Here is a 15,408-nt window from a genome sequence, read left to right as displayed (position 1 = left end):
GTCAAAAGTACACAACTCCTCCTCAAGGGAAAGGTCCAGACTGGATGTTTGATTACAATAGTTTATTTAATTCTTTTACTCCTTTGGCTGAACACATAGATGAAGATCTGGTTAGAGCATACTTTGAAGAACATTTGAACATTCCAAGCTCTTCAAGTTCTAATGCAGTTGAAGTTCAACCAGATGCTCCAACTGAAGAATCTCAAGTTGTTCCTCCAGTTGTTATTGACAGTGCTTCTACTTCTTCCGATGATGATCAAGCTGAGATTTAAGTTATTGATCTTGATAGTGATAATGCTTCATCTCCCGAATTGGGTGAACATTACACTAATTTATTTGATAATGTTGTTGTTCCTGAAAATCCTACTCTTTGGATTCATGGATATCATCCACAGGACAATATCATTGGAGAACTTGATGTGGGCGTTCGTACACGTCATCAAGTTGCTTCGTCAAGCGACGATAATGTATTGTGTGCTTACACTAATTTACACTCTTCGGGAATTGTGAATATTGCTAAATTCAATTATTTTCTATCTCAAGTTGAGCCAACGACAGCTCGTAAGGCACTTGATGATCCTTCTTGGGTAGAAGCTATGCAAGAGGAATTACAGCAATTTGCACGATTGGGTGTTTGGGATTTAATAGACAAGCCTGCTAGAGTCAAGAAAGCTATTCCGACTAAGTGGGTCTTTTAATGTAAAAAGGACGATCGAGGAGTGATTGTCAGAAACAAAGCACGTCTAGTGGTGCAAGGTTTTCATCAGCAAGAGGGTATTGATTATACTGAGGTATATGCTCCAGTTGCAAGATTAGAGTCAATTCGAATCTTCCTGGCTTATGCTGCTTACAAGAATATCAAAGTCTATCAAATGGATGTTAAAAGTGCTTTTCTCAATGGTGAACTACATGAGGAAGTGTTTGTTCAACAACCACCTGGTTTTGAAGATCCTGATTATCCAGACCGTGTTTACCGTTTAAACAAGTCCCTGTATGGTCTACATCAAGCCCCGAGAGCTTGGTATGGCACGCTCGCCGACCATCTGACTGATAATGGATTCAAACGAGGAACTGTTGACTGCACTTTATTTCATAAAACTGTTGGTGATGATCTTCTTCTAGTCCAGATTTATGTTGACGATATTATTTTTGGGTCTACAAACGACACTTTATGTAAGGAGTTCGAGAAGTCCATGCAAACCAAGTTCGAAATGAGCTCGATGGGAAAGATGAATTTCTTTTTAGGGCTGCAAGTTCATCAGTCTGATAAGGGAATCTTCATTCATCAGACTAAATATGTTAACGACGTCTTGAGCCGATTCAAGATAACTGCCGGAAAAATCCCTTCAACTCCTCTTCCAGTGGGTCACAATTTATCACCGGATGAATTGGAGGATACCGTTGATCCGACCCTTTATCGTGCTATGATTGGTTCTCTAATGTATTTAACTGCTTCTCGAGCCAACATAATGTTTGCTGTTTGTGTGTGTGCTAGGTACCAAGCTAGTCCCCGAGTGACTCACCTGGCAGCGGTCAAGCGTATTTTGCAATATCTACGAGGAAATCCTGACATCGGGTTATGGTACCCCAAAGATAATACTTTCGATTTTACCGCCTACTCAGACTCAGATTATGGAGGATGCAAGATCAACTTCAAATCAACGACTGCAGGATGTCAATTCTTAGGAAACCGGCTTGTTTCCTGGCAGTGTAAGAAGCAGACAACGGTCTCTACTTCAACCGCCGAAGCTGAATATGTTGCAGCCTCGAGTTGCTGTTCCCAGGTTCTGTGGATACAACAACATCTTCGCGACTACGGTTTGAAGTTTCTTACTACTCCCATCTTGATTGATAATTCTGCTGCTATAAGTATCACCAAAAATCCCGTACAACATTCTAAAATGAAACATATCGAGATTCGATATCATTTTATACGGGATTGTTATGAAAAGAAATTAATTGACCTTGAGAAAGTACACATAGATTTTGTTGATGCATAAATGTCAGTAGTTCATATGTCTAATGTCTGTAATCGAGTATGTAATATTGTTTATGTATTTGTTTGTTTTAAGCGAAGTTGTTGACAAGTTCGCTTAGGCGAACTTGTTAACCAAGCGAAGTTGTTGACAAGTTCGCCTAGGCGAACTTGTTGAACAAGCGAAGTTATGGACAACTTCGCCTGAGGCGAAGTTGTCGTGTATTTATATAGGTTACGGTTACTGTTTACGTAAGAGATTAAGTTGTTCAAGTTACGTGTTATTCAGTGAGTCAAGTGACGTGAGGTCGAGAGTCTGTAAGTATCACGTGTTGAGTTATTAATATAACGTGTATTTTGTTCGTATCGTGTTTGTGTGTTCGTGTGCTTGTGTTCTACGTCCGTAACGATCTACACAGGGATTCCGCACCTGTGTATATCGGGATATCTCATGTGATCCGTCCAGGGAACCTACAATTGGTATCAGAGCTTTTGCTCGATTGTGTGGTTCGGGATATTCACGCGGGTGTAGAATTCGTCCCATTTCGACTATTCACGGGACGAGTTTTTGGTGTTTTTGCTCATTCTAGCCTCCTACCAGTGTGTTCAAGCCTTTAAACCGTCAAAAACGTCGTTAAAATCCGATTTTCAGATCTGCAGAAAGTTTAAGTTCGTCAGGCGAAGTTGCCGTCAGGATACATAGGGTTTCAGCGAAGATATAAGGAGAAGCGAAGTTATTTACAACTTCGCCTACCTCCTCAACTTCGCCTAACTCAGCGAAGTTCTCATCAACTTCGCCTAGCTCAGCGAAGTTCTCATCAAGTTCGCCTACTCTCTAAGTTCGCTTACCCTAAGCGAAGTTATTCTCAACTTCGCCCAGTCACGCGAATTTAAGAAGAATCCAGCGAAGTTATTACTTAAGCGAAGTTATCCTTAACTTCGCCTACAGTACTGTTCAGAGGAATTTTTGTTTAACTTCCCCTACTCAGAATTTTTTGGGTTTCATAGTCTTCAAGAAGGATGTCGTCGATCAACATTTCGGAGCTTGTAAAGATGGAAGTTGAAGCGGGGTCAGCTACAAAGGCCCCAAGGTTGCTGAAGGGAACCGATTTTGTCGCGTGGAAGGATCGGTTCATACAATACGTTAAGTACCAGGATGCGAAAATGTGGGTATGCATCCAAGATGGATATATTCCACCAGTCATGGAGTATGAGGGTCGAGACCAAATCAAGAAATACAGTAAAATGGAAGAGGAGGAGAAAAAGATGTATGAAGCCGAAAGCAAGGCTCATGCTGCAATCACAATGGCTCTTCCACAGGAGATCCTTCATACGTTCAGAAAGTATACATAAGCTAGAGAGCTTTGGGAAGCTCTTGAGAACAGATTTGAAGGGAATGTAGGTATTCGGGCGTCAAAGATAAAGTTGCTCAAAACTCAATTTTCAGTATTTAAATACTTGAAAAACGAATCTCTTGATGATATTATCACTCGATATTATCATCTAATGACTGAATTGAGTAACTACTCCATTTCCTACCGAGAAGAAGAGATTGTGGAAAAGCTTCTCGACGCCCTCCCACCAAAATGGGAGATGTATACTGTGCTGATGAGGGAAGACAAGGACTTCCCTACCTATGATCTTGAAACCACTGTCAACAAGCTCAGAACTTTTGAGCTTAATATGGTAAGAAAAGAAACATCTATGGATCAGGTTCAAGATCCAGGCATGTACGGTGCTAAAGTAAACTCAAATTCAAGTTCAAAGACTGATTCTGCCGCCTACTACTCGAAGGGCGAGTCTTGTGACAAGTCTTCACAGGAGGGGCATGTGTCAGTAAACTCAAATGGAGATGTTTGCTTTGTTGCCGGTGGATCAAGTGGTACTCAACAGACAGCAAGCAAGATTAGTGGATCTTCAAGTTCCTCAAGCAATAATTACTCTAAGATGCCAATGAGCGTCAAGTCTGCTGAAGAGCAGTTTGGCATCTATGCTTCATTTATTGCTTCATATGAAAACTATATTCAAGGAAAGGTGGTTGATCCAGCGATGCTGGATGAAGACTATGACCAGATCGATGCTGATGATCTGGAGGAAATGGATTTACAATGGCAGATGGCCATGATAGTGAGGAGAGTGAAGAAGTTTATGAGAAAGACGGGGAGAAAGTTTGTTGGTGGCAGGCCAGGGTTCGACAAGTCTAAGGTGAGGTGCTATAACTGTCAACAAAACGGGCACTTTGCCAAAGAGTGCAGAAACGAGCGAGTTGAACGTGGTCTAGGCCGGTCTGCACAGCACACTGGGAGTAGTAAAGAAGTCAATGCCATGATGTCCAGAGAAGCAGGTGAATACAACTGGAACCTGCATTCGAATGAAACTAGTGAGCAGGCAAATATGGCTAAGGTTGAGAATGAAGATTGTGAGAAGATTAAGGGAGAAGAGAAAGCTACGGGTAAGGAAAAAGCTTTCATGGCAGATAACAATGATCAACTCTCCGAGGTAAGTTCTAAATCTATTTGTACTAAATGTGAGAATTTGTCTGAGAAACTTGCTACCATAACTGATCAGTATGTTCGTTTAAATGCTGAATTTAAAACTCTTAAAGAAGATCATCACTTTATGAAAGCAAGAGAAAACAGTTACAAAGTTAAAATAAAAGCGTGTGAAAAAGATGTTAAAAGCTTAAAAACAAAACTTGCTGAAAAAATTGAAGTAATTGATCTAAGTTATGAGGTTTTAGAAGAAAAGACTAAACTGATTGCTGAACGAGAAAAGCAGATTGCTGACCACCAGGTGAAAGTGGTGGAACTGAACCGAAAACTTGAGCAGTTCAGAAATTCCTCAGCTATTCTTGATCAACTTGTTAGTGATCAAGGTACCTCTACAAAGAGGGGAGGAATTGGTTATCACGAGGTTCCACCACCTTATAACCACAATTACACTTTTAACCCTAGTGTTCAGAAATCTGTTGATTTTGAAGTTCCTCAGACAGTTCCAATCAAGGTTACGAGTAAAGAACCAAGTGTTAGTAGTGGCGAAACGAGTTCGCCTGTTTCAAGTGTGAAAAATTCTGTTACGAGTCCAGTCTCATCAGATTCGAATAAGTTGTCCGAATCGGGTAAGACAAAAGAGAAGGTAGTGTTACCCACTGGTGGAGAAAAAGATAAAACTTATAAAAAGAGTACTCCACTCAACCCGTACGTCCCACCTTATGTGAGACAAACGGCCGGTAACACAGCCTCTACATCCAAAACAACCTTTGAAAAGAAAATGGAGCATATGTGTTGTTTTAGGTGTAATAAGTTAGGACATCTTGTTGCAGATTGCCCTCTGACACCGAAATTCAGAGGTGTGAGGCCTATTAAAACTGAGCGTAAGCCAAATGGTAATTTTAATACTGCTAAAAATGAAAACCCTTCAAAGTTCCGAAATGTAACTAATTCAGGTTTTCACAGAAACAAACCTCAGTTTAACAATGCTAATAACCAAACCACAAGATATAATACTTTCAATATACATAGGTTTGGAAGGCCTCACACTCAATTTCCAAGGAGATTTCCTAATAGGACTGACAGGAATTATCCAGATGCTAACTTTGGAAAGCAGAAGTACGGGATGTATAGATCCAAGACCAATTGGTCTTGGGTCCCTAGATTCTAATCCTTTGCTTTATTGTGCAGGAACAGTTGAACAGGGCTGCCCACAGTCTTTGGATTGTAGATAGCGACTGTTCCCGGCACATGACGGGTAACAAATACTTGTTGCATGACTTAAAACCTGTTCAGGGAGCGAGAGTTAGCTTTGCCGGTGAAAGTGGAGGCAGAATTACTGGAAGAGGAACGGTGTCCAATGGGAAAATGACTCTTGAGAATGTGAACTTTGTAGAAGAGTTGAAGCACAATCTGCTGAGTGTGTCGCAGATTTGTGATAAGGAGTACACTGTTCATTTCACGAAGAATGAGGCGATCGTGTTGAAGCCTGGTTTTCAGATACCAGACGAGTGGATAGTGATGAAAGCTCCACGTGATACAAATACTTATGTGATGGATATGAGGTCTACTGAAATGGCCACGGAAGAATCATGTTTAATGACGAAAGCAAGCGAATCGGAATCCGAACTGTGGCACAGGAGGATGGGGCACATTCATCTTCGGAAGATGAACCACATTGTCAGGAATGGACTTGTGATGGGCGTTCCCTTGAAAAGTTTTAACTTTGAAGACAAATGTATTGCATGCAAGAAGGGAAAGCAACACAAGAAATCCCATCTCACCAAGAAGGTCAACTCTATTGCCAGTGCTCTAGAACCGCTTCACATGGATCTCTTCGGTCCCGTGAATGTAAAAAGTCTAGGAGGTACTTCTTACTGCTTGGTGATCACTGATGACTACTCGCGATATTCGTGGGTATATTTTCTGAAATCTAAAGATGAGACGGCTCAAATGGTGAAGAATTTGATTACCAAATTTGAGAACGTCATGAGTAAAACAGTTAAGTTCATCAGAAGTGACAATGGAACGGAGTTTAAGAATTTTGAAATGGAGATCTTCTGTCTTCAGAAAGGAATTGAACACCAATACAGCGCTCCGTATACTCCGCAACAGAATGGAGTGGCTGAAAGGAAGAACCGAACTTTAATTGAAGGAGCCAGAACTATGCTGGCAGATTCTAAGCTTCCTGTGATGTTCTGGGCTGAAGCGGTTGCTACAGCCTGCTATGTTCTGAATAGAGTGTTAACTGTTAAGAGACTTGGTAAAACATGTTACGAGCTTATGAATGGAAGGAAGCCCAACTTGAGTGGTCTTGAACCATTCGGGTCCCCTTGTTCGATCTTGAAGACAAACTCTAAATTTGGCGAAGTAGCCGATGAAGGAATCTTAGTCGGTTATGTTGTTGGTACTCCCAACAGACGTGTCTTCAATACTTCGACTTGCAAGGTGGAGGTGGTGTGTAACATCGACATCACAAGTTACCAACCGCCAAAACCTAGCAATGGACCTGCTGAGCTTTTCGACTATGTTAAGCTTTTTAAGTCGTTTAACATACCGGATTTGGAAATTTCTGAAGAAGAAGAAAGAGCTGCGACGAAGATGATACTTGATGAGGAAGAAAATCTATTGCAAAGACAGCTGATTGATAAATGTCAACATTCCTCATCAAACACTATCGGTACCCCTGCTGCCTCTGCTGAAGAAGAATTTATCAATCCTTTTCACTCTCAGCATGAAACAACCATTGATGAGATCTCTTCTAATTTGGAAGATAATTTGCATGTCGGTTCTGTTCCGACCACGAGAATTCATAAGGATCACCCTTTGGATAATGTGATTGGTGATGTGTCCTCAGGTGTACAAACGAGAAGTAGCTTGAATGAACACACCTGTGTTTATACAAGCATTAAGGAGACAGGAATAATCAATGAATGCCTGTATACCTGCTTTATAAGCCAGATTGAACCGAAGAATTATCAAATGGCTTTAAAGGACAGCTCGTGGGTCGAAGCCATGCAAGAAGAGTTGGCTCAATTCGAGAAGATGGAAGTATGGACTTTGGTTGAAAAACCAAAGAGTGTGCATGCGATAGGCACAAAATGGGTGTTTAAGTGCAAGAGAGATGATAAGGGGATTATTATAAGAAACAAGGCGAGGCTAGTCGTTAAAGGTTTTAATCAACAAGAGGGGATTGATTATAACGAAGTGTTCGCTCCTGTCGCCAGGTTAGAAGCCATAAGATTGTTTTTAGCGTTTGCTGCTTATGAAAAGATGAAGGTATTTCAGCTAGATGTGAAGAGTGCGTTTTTGAATGGGAAAGTTGATGAGGTTGTGTATGTTGAGCAACCTCCGGGTTTTCCTGACCCAGACTTTCCAGATCACGTGTACAGGTTGAGCAAGGCGTTGTATGGTTTACATCAGGCACCTCGTGCCTGGTATTCAACTTTATCGGATTACTTGCTCGATAATGGTTTTGAAAGAGGGAAAATTGATAGCACGTTGTTCTTCAAAAGAGATGGAAGCGACTTCCTGCTGGTACAAGTCTACGTGGATGACATTATATTTGCTGCGTCAAAAGTCTCCATGTGTCAGGAGTTTGAAGCCGTCATGAAGAAAAGGTTTGAAATGAGTGCTATGGGTGAACTAACTTTCTTTCTAGGATTGCAGGTTGATCAGAAGAAGGACGGGATGTTCATTCATCAGACGAAGTATGTTCATGATGTGCTCAAGCGCTTCAAGATGGAGGACAGTTCTCCATATGATACTCCAATCTGCGTCAATCACAAATTAGGTGCTGAAGTAGATGGTGATGCAGATGTGGACCCAACTCAATATCGGGCAATAATAGGTTCTTTAATGTACTTAACTGCATCTAGGCCTGATATAATGTTTGCTGTTTGTCTTTGTGCACATTTTCAGGCAAATCCAAAAGAATCTCATTTGAAAGGTGCAAAGAGGATACTGCGGTATCTCAAGGGCAAGCCGAAGCTGGGGTTGTGGTACCCGAGAGGAGGAGACTTGGAGCTGGTCGCTTACACAGATTCTGATTATGGAGGGTGCAATCAGAGTCGGAAGTCAACAACTGGAGGATGTCAGTTTCTTGGTGGCAGATTGGTGTCGTGGCAATGCAAGAAGCAGACTTCAGTCGCAATTTCAACCTGTGAGGCAGAATACATGGCAGCATCCAACTGCTGCTCTCAGGTTCTTTGGATTCAACAACAGTTGCGCGACTATGGTCTGAATTTCTTACTTACTCCTATTTGCATTGATAACACAGCTGCTATCTCAGTAACTAACAATCCCGTGAAACATAGTAAAACTAAACACATTGACATACATCATCATTTCATACGGGATTGTGCTGAGAAGAAACTGATAATGCTTGAAAAGGTGGATACGCTTGATAATTTCGCTGATTTATATACTAAAGCGTTTGACAAATCCAGATTTCAAAACCTTATTGAATTGAATGGGATGATCAATCCCGAGTAACCATGCTTTTCTTGTGATTTTAAAAATAAAAAAAAATAATAAAAAATAAAAAAAGTAAAAAAAAAACGTCACTAATCGCTTAAAAATATGTCGGTTACATCAGTTTGAAGGACTTGTCTTCGGATATGTTTTGGTCCTCATTTTCCACTTGTGGATTTTGAGGATAGCCATTAACCAGATTACTGATAGTGACCGGAGCGGTTTATGATGAGTTTTTCATTCTTTCGCTTAAAATTAGTCGATCATACTTAGTTAGAAGGACACATACTAGTATGTGGTCGGTCCAGCTGATCCATTGGATCTTCGGGATAGCCGTTTACCTGAAGACTTTGTTTTGGTCGGGGCGATTAATGTTAAAATTTTGAAAGAAAAGGGAAATGAAATTATTTTTCAAGTCTGTTACTTCGTAAGAAGTTCGTTAGCTATGTTTAACAGAAAATTGATCCAACCTTGGAAAATGATAGATATACTAACTTTGTGTGCTTAACTAGTGAAGTTATTAGGCTTAAAAGGCTTTAGGACATTCATTGTATGTCATGGTAACTTTTTATGGTGCGTAAAAGTAGACGTGATACAAACTAAATCTACTTGATTTTACGTGGAAACTCCTTAAGAGTTTTGCATGTCTTCATATATATCTTTCCGAATGATAGGCAGAAAAGCGATTACCCAGTCATACACGAGCCCATGTGTGTTCTGATTCCCGTGAAGATAGCGTCTCAAGATACTGCAGTGATCCAGATTCGGGACTTGCAGTTAATTTCTACTTTGAAGTCTATGTTTATTCGAAAAAAAAAAAATATTTGGAGTTATTGAAACATTTTAGAGATGACAAAATCAAGACTTCACAATCATTGAGTAAGAGAGAAGAACGGGAAGCAGATCAAGAATACTTACAAGTTTAATCAGACACTATGGGTCGAGGTCAATTCGGGGTGACTTGGGGAAAGCCAAATACGCTTTAGAATAGATAGGAGGCATCAAAATCTCTGAGTTGTTGCCCACTTAAATTTTGAGGCTTAATTGAATCTAACTCGTATCACAGACACGATGAAAACCATCTTAAGTTATTTACCTGCTTACAACCTGTCTCTTTATGTCATAATACAGCTAAACACGGATCTATGTGACAGTCACGTAATTAGTATGATTCCTGTTCGGATCTTTTTTAAAATGTGGCAGTCCCTAACTAGACTGAAATTTGATCCCTTATACTTTAAACTTTTAAAAGTTTTTGTACTTAGATAGTTTTATGATTTTTTAACTGGTTACTTAGAATTGATCATGTCATTTATTTCTTAAAGGGAAGTTTTAAAGAGTTAATTGAAAAATGTTCAAATTATAAGGTTTGATTTTGTAAATATAGGCGATGTTGTTAAACAGGCGAAGTTGTGAATAACTTCGCCTAGGCGAAGTTATCCGTAACTTCGCCTGTATAACTTCGCCCCTATATAAGGGTTTTCAAGAGTCACAACAGTTCATTATTTGAAAAACCAGCAAAGTTATCCTTGTTTATCCAGCGAACTTATATTATTCGTTTACACAGCGAACTTATACTGATCCTACGTGTTATCTTGTTCTTCGATTTCAAACCGATCTAAAGGTTGTTTGGGTTAGTTTATCACATGTTTTATGTTCTTTGATGTTAATCTAAGGTTGTTTCGACAACCAGTTAATAACCTCGAACAACCGACCTTTAAACCCGAGTTCAAAACTTGTTTTACATGTTCATGAGTAAACTGGTCGTTTGGTTATCCTTAATATCATGTGTTTGAGCCTCCTCAATCGTCAAAGTTAATCGAAACATCGGTTTTCCGGAGTTCGATTAAACTTACTGTCGCCGTTTCAGATTCAGGCGAAGTTAGGGTTTTGGCGAAGTTATCCGTAACTTCGCCTGAAGCTTAAGTTCGCCTGAGGCGAAGTTATCCGTAACTTCACCTGAAACTTAAATTCGCCTGAAGTTTAAGTTCGCCTGAGGAGAAGTTATCCGTAACTTCGCCTGAAACTTAAATTCGCCTGAGGCGATGTTGTGATGAGGCGAAGTTAACATTAACTTCGCCTAGATCATTTTTACTTAATGTTAATTAGACGAACTTAAAGCTGAAGCGAAATTGTTACCAACTTCACCTCAACTTTAACTTCGCCTATACAGAGTTTATCACAACTTCGCTCATGGTAACCAGCGAACTTGTGTTATTCATTAACGTTTATCTAACTTGGTTAGTTTGTTGCAGATATGGCTGCGGTAGCTGGTGCTGGAGGTGCAGAAGGAGACGATGGTGATAACCAACGTCAATTTTTCCCGGGTCACAATATGTACATCACTTTAGACCCGGAGGCGAGCGGTGTGGACGATTACCGCGAGATCATAACTTTCCTCCTACGCTCGAGGATTTTTCATGCCATCACAAACACTCTGCCGATATCCTTACCAAATATCGAAGACTTCTGGCAGACGGTCGAGTACGACTGTCGTGTTGAGCCCCCGGTCATGCGAGCGACTGTGAACAATCAACAAGTTCAGTTCAATTCTGAACAGATTCGGGTGGCATTACGGTTTGGAGAAGAGACGAGGGACGACCCAACTGAGTTTGTGGCTCCGTTTCGTGATGGAGCGTTTCTACGAATGGGCTACTCTGGTCCATTAGGCGATACACAGAGACGGAAGGGTTTTCTACTTGATCAGTGGCGCTTCCTTATGCACGTCATGATAGTTTGCATGTCAGGAAGGAAGGCGGGCACTGATGGTATGGGTGCGACCATGCAGTCTGCAATGACTGCACTGACTTACAATAAACGCTACAGTTTCAGTCAGATGGTCTTTTACGAGATTGACAGACAGAGGAGGGCGATGTCTCGGGAGCGGTTCATTATGTACCCACGTTTTATCCAGATGATATTGAACCATGTGGCTCCGAATCTACCTCAGAGACGCCCGATAAGATACGTGGAATCTGTGAGCAAACGTATCTTTGCTCAATGCCGAACTTCGAGTGCGAGGAGCAACCCTGAACGTCGTCCAAGGCATACTCCACTGTTTGGGTTTTTAATCAACCCAGAGTATGTTCCTGCTGGTGGGGACGAGTTCAGAGATCCTCAACCGCGACAGGCAAGAGCAACTCAAGCTGCATCTGCTGTGCCTGTTGTGTCGGCCGCAGAGGATATAGATCTTGATGCTGTTTTTGGAGGTCAAGGTTATTTCGATATGGATCAAGTTGAAGAGGTGCAGGTCTCTGCTGCACAGAGTTCGGGTGTAAGTGTTACTAGAGCAGCAACATCGATGGCTGACTCAGATTTGGATGAGATTATGAATGAGGGGAGACGGTTGATGGTGTCTCGAGATAGAAATTTTTGGAAGAGAAAGAGAACGGAGGATGATGATGAGTCAGAAGAGGAAGAAGATATACATAAGCTGATAAGAAGATCAAGACGGGAAAGGACAGGTGCTGGCATGGGAGCTGGAGAGACTTCAAGGATGGTACATTTTGCTCCGGCCGCACTGTCTGGTATGTCTATCGTTCCTACTTCTGTACAGGTTTCAAGTACAAGCGCTGCGGATGTTCCCGTGGTGGCTACATCATCTGCTGGCATTCCATCCACCACTACCATCCAGACGTCGACTCCGGAGATCGTGTCTCTACCACCTCCAACGCTTACTCAGTCGGTGGTAGCTGCACGATTTGTAGAGTCAACGGTCGTCACTACTGCAGGGTTATCAGGTATGGTACCACCTGCGGTTACCCCTGCTTCTGATGTCTCGCCTTCGCCTATGTCAGACTCAGAGAGAATAGCTTCACTAGAGCGGATCGTGGCAGAGCAATCGAAGACTATTCAACGCCTAGTGGAAGCAAATCAACTACAGTCATCCCTCCTGGTTGAGCATGGGAAAATTATAGATGCCTTGAAGGAGTTCTTGGCATCTCAGGGGGAGATGAGCTGTAAGGGCGACGAGCTCAGGACGAAAAGAAGAAATGACCGAGACGATGATCCCAATGCATCGAAAGATGCAGGTGGTGAGCTGCCAAGAACTTCTCAAACTCTTGGTACTTCCACAGCTGAGGGGGAGTCTGCCGACGCGGCTGGTGGTTCTGGTGGTGATGATGTGGTGTTGGTGGATGATGACGTGATTGATGCGTTGAAAGAACTTGACGATGATATGTTCAGCGACGATGTGTTGTTTGATGAAGATGTGCTGCCGAGTGATGTGATTGAGAAGATCGGTGAGCAGATTGAGATTGAGAGTGAGATTGAGGAAGGAGAGATAGTAGTAGAAGACGTTGAACACGAGATCCCTGATGTTGAGAAAGCCGACATGGGTACTGAGATGGATGAGACTGAGTGGGAGGAGCAGCCTAAGTGGAAGGAAGGCTGTGCTCATTGGTTTATTAAGACCAAGAAGCCTGCTGTTCCAGCCATGTTCAAGAAGAGTTATAACATCAAAGGCTATGCTGAGTCGAAGAAGGGAATTATCTGTTGGATATATGATGAACAGATAAAGTTGCTTGTGGTGAAGCGTTATGATAGTATTCAATACTTCAAAAGAACCCTGAGATCTCTCAATACGTTGCCGGAATGTGAGGTGAAGGATTTGGCCAGGTTGGGCCTGATAAATAGAAGTGACGACAACATGGCAAGAGTGATTGGGAAGATCGTGTGGAAAGAAAGCATAAAAGAGAAGAAGTTTGAATTATTAAAGCCACAGAAGGGAAAGCTCGTGGAGGATACAGAAAGGGGAATGAGAGCAGATGGCAAGCCATGGATGGTGATGAAGTACAAACCGATCCGATGCATCAAGGAGGTTCCAATGAAGACTATGCCTCAAGATATGTTGAAGAATCTAAAATGGTGGTACGTTGATTGCCAGACTGCTGAAGCCGTGATGGAAGACGAAGATGAACAAGAAGTGCTGAGGGTGTCTGATCCGATGCATCTTGTTAACTTATCGAAAGCTGATCTGCAAGTGTTGAATGAAAAGAAGATATTCTATATTCCTGCTTGGAAGGATGAAGCAAGGAAATATCAACGAGTAGTCACGGTATGTGTTAGAGAAGGAGTGCACGCGTGAAGATACAGGATTACGAGACAAGAGCTGAAAGATCAAGATATGAAGCTACTGCCAAGGGGGAGTCTGTTGATGCATAAATGTCAGTAGTTCATATGTCTAATGTCTGTAATCGAGTCGGTAATATTGTTTATGTATTTGTTTGTTTAAAGCGAAGTTGTTGACAAGTTCGCTTAGGCGAACTTGTTAACCAAGCGAAGTTGTTGACAAGTTCGCCTAGGCGAACTTGTTGAACAAGCGAAGTTATGGACAACTTCGCCTGAGGCGAAGTTGTCGTGTATTTATATAGGTTACGGTTACTGTTTACGTAAGAGTTTAAGTTGTTCAAGTTACGTGTAATTCAGTGAGTCAAGTGACGTGAGGTCGAGAGTCTGTAAGTATCACGTGTTGAGTTATTAATATAACATGTATTTTGTTCGTATCGTGTTCGTGTGTTCGTGTGCTTGTGTTCTACGTCCGTAACGATCTACACAAGGATTCCGCACCTGTGTATATCGGGATATCTCGTGTGATCCGTCCAGGGAACCTACGGATTTTCAAAAAGCCGATCTATTTACCAAAGCGTTTGATAAAACACGTTTTACTTTTTTGCTTGGTTTAAATAGATTGAAGACCCTTGCTGAGATCCTAAAATTAGGATAATTATCTTTTAATTGCTTTATAGATTTAGTCTTATTTTTTATGTTTTAGGTTTTAGGGGGTGAAAATCTAGAGAATAAAAAAAGAATATGTTTTTAGTTTGTATAGATAAAATCCAAAAACATTAAAAAAAAATTTCAAAATTCAAAAATATTGTGATTTCTGCTCTTTAATGTTTTTTCCTTTAAAATTTTGAAAAACCAAAAAGAATGTGATTTATATTTTGTACAGAAAAATTTTGAAAAAGACAAAAATATTGTGTTTTAAAGTTTGTATTCGAAAAACCAAAAAGATTTTAGATTATTTTCTCGCTGAAAATTAAGTCGGTTATTTAAGTTTATGAAGCATGCTTGCATGTCTTGGTCCTATGATTCACTCGTGAATTGTTGGTTAGCCATTTATTTAAACTCTTAAGTTAACTGGGGCGATTAAATTTATCTTTTCTTTATTTTGTTTATGCTCCTCAAAATTTTGAGTTTTTGAAGCAAAAAGGGAACATGATAGTACATTGATTATCTTGACCCCAAATTCAGTAAAAAGTAAGCTTAAAAGACTGCGTGCTTAATTGCATTGGTGCATTGGTAGGTCTTAAAACAACCCAGTAGAGTAAAGTATGTGATATAAACATAAAGAAATGCCAAATTGAAAGGGGTGTTAGTCTCTAGCAAAAGTCTTGGTGAGGATGGCAGAAATGTAATAACCATTCATACTCAAGCCTTATATTTGTTGATCACCCAAAACTACAATAA

The 15,408-nt window shown here is 40.9% G+C and overlaps 1 pseudogene; it reads right to left on the bottom strand.

Annotated features, from left to right (window-relative positions):
• LOC143592243 (protochlorophyllide reductase-like) overlaps nt 1-15,408 on the bottom strand; it is a 50,303-nt pseudogene that overhangs the window by 25,877 nt on the left and 9,018 nt on the right.

This window comes from Bidens hawaiensis, unplaced genomic scaffold, assembly GCF_021521415.1.
Source record: "Bidens hawaiensis isolate Kalapana, Puna unplaced genomic scaffold, B.hawaiensis_p1.1 tig00040628_1, whole genome shotgun sequence".
Lineage (NCBI taxonomy): Eukaryota > Viridiplantae > Streptophyta > Magnoliopsida > Asterales > Asteraceae > Bidens > Bidens hawaiensis.
This window is presented reverse-complemented; position numbering and strand designations above follow the sequence as displayed.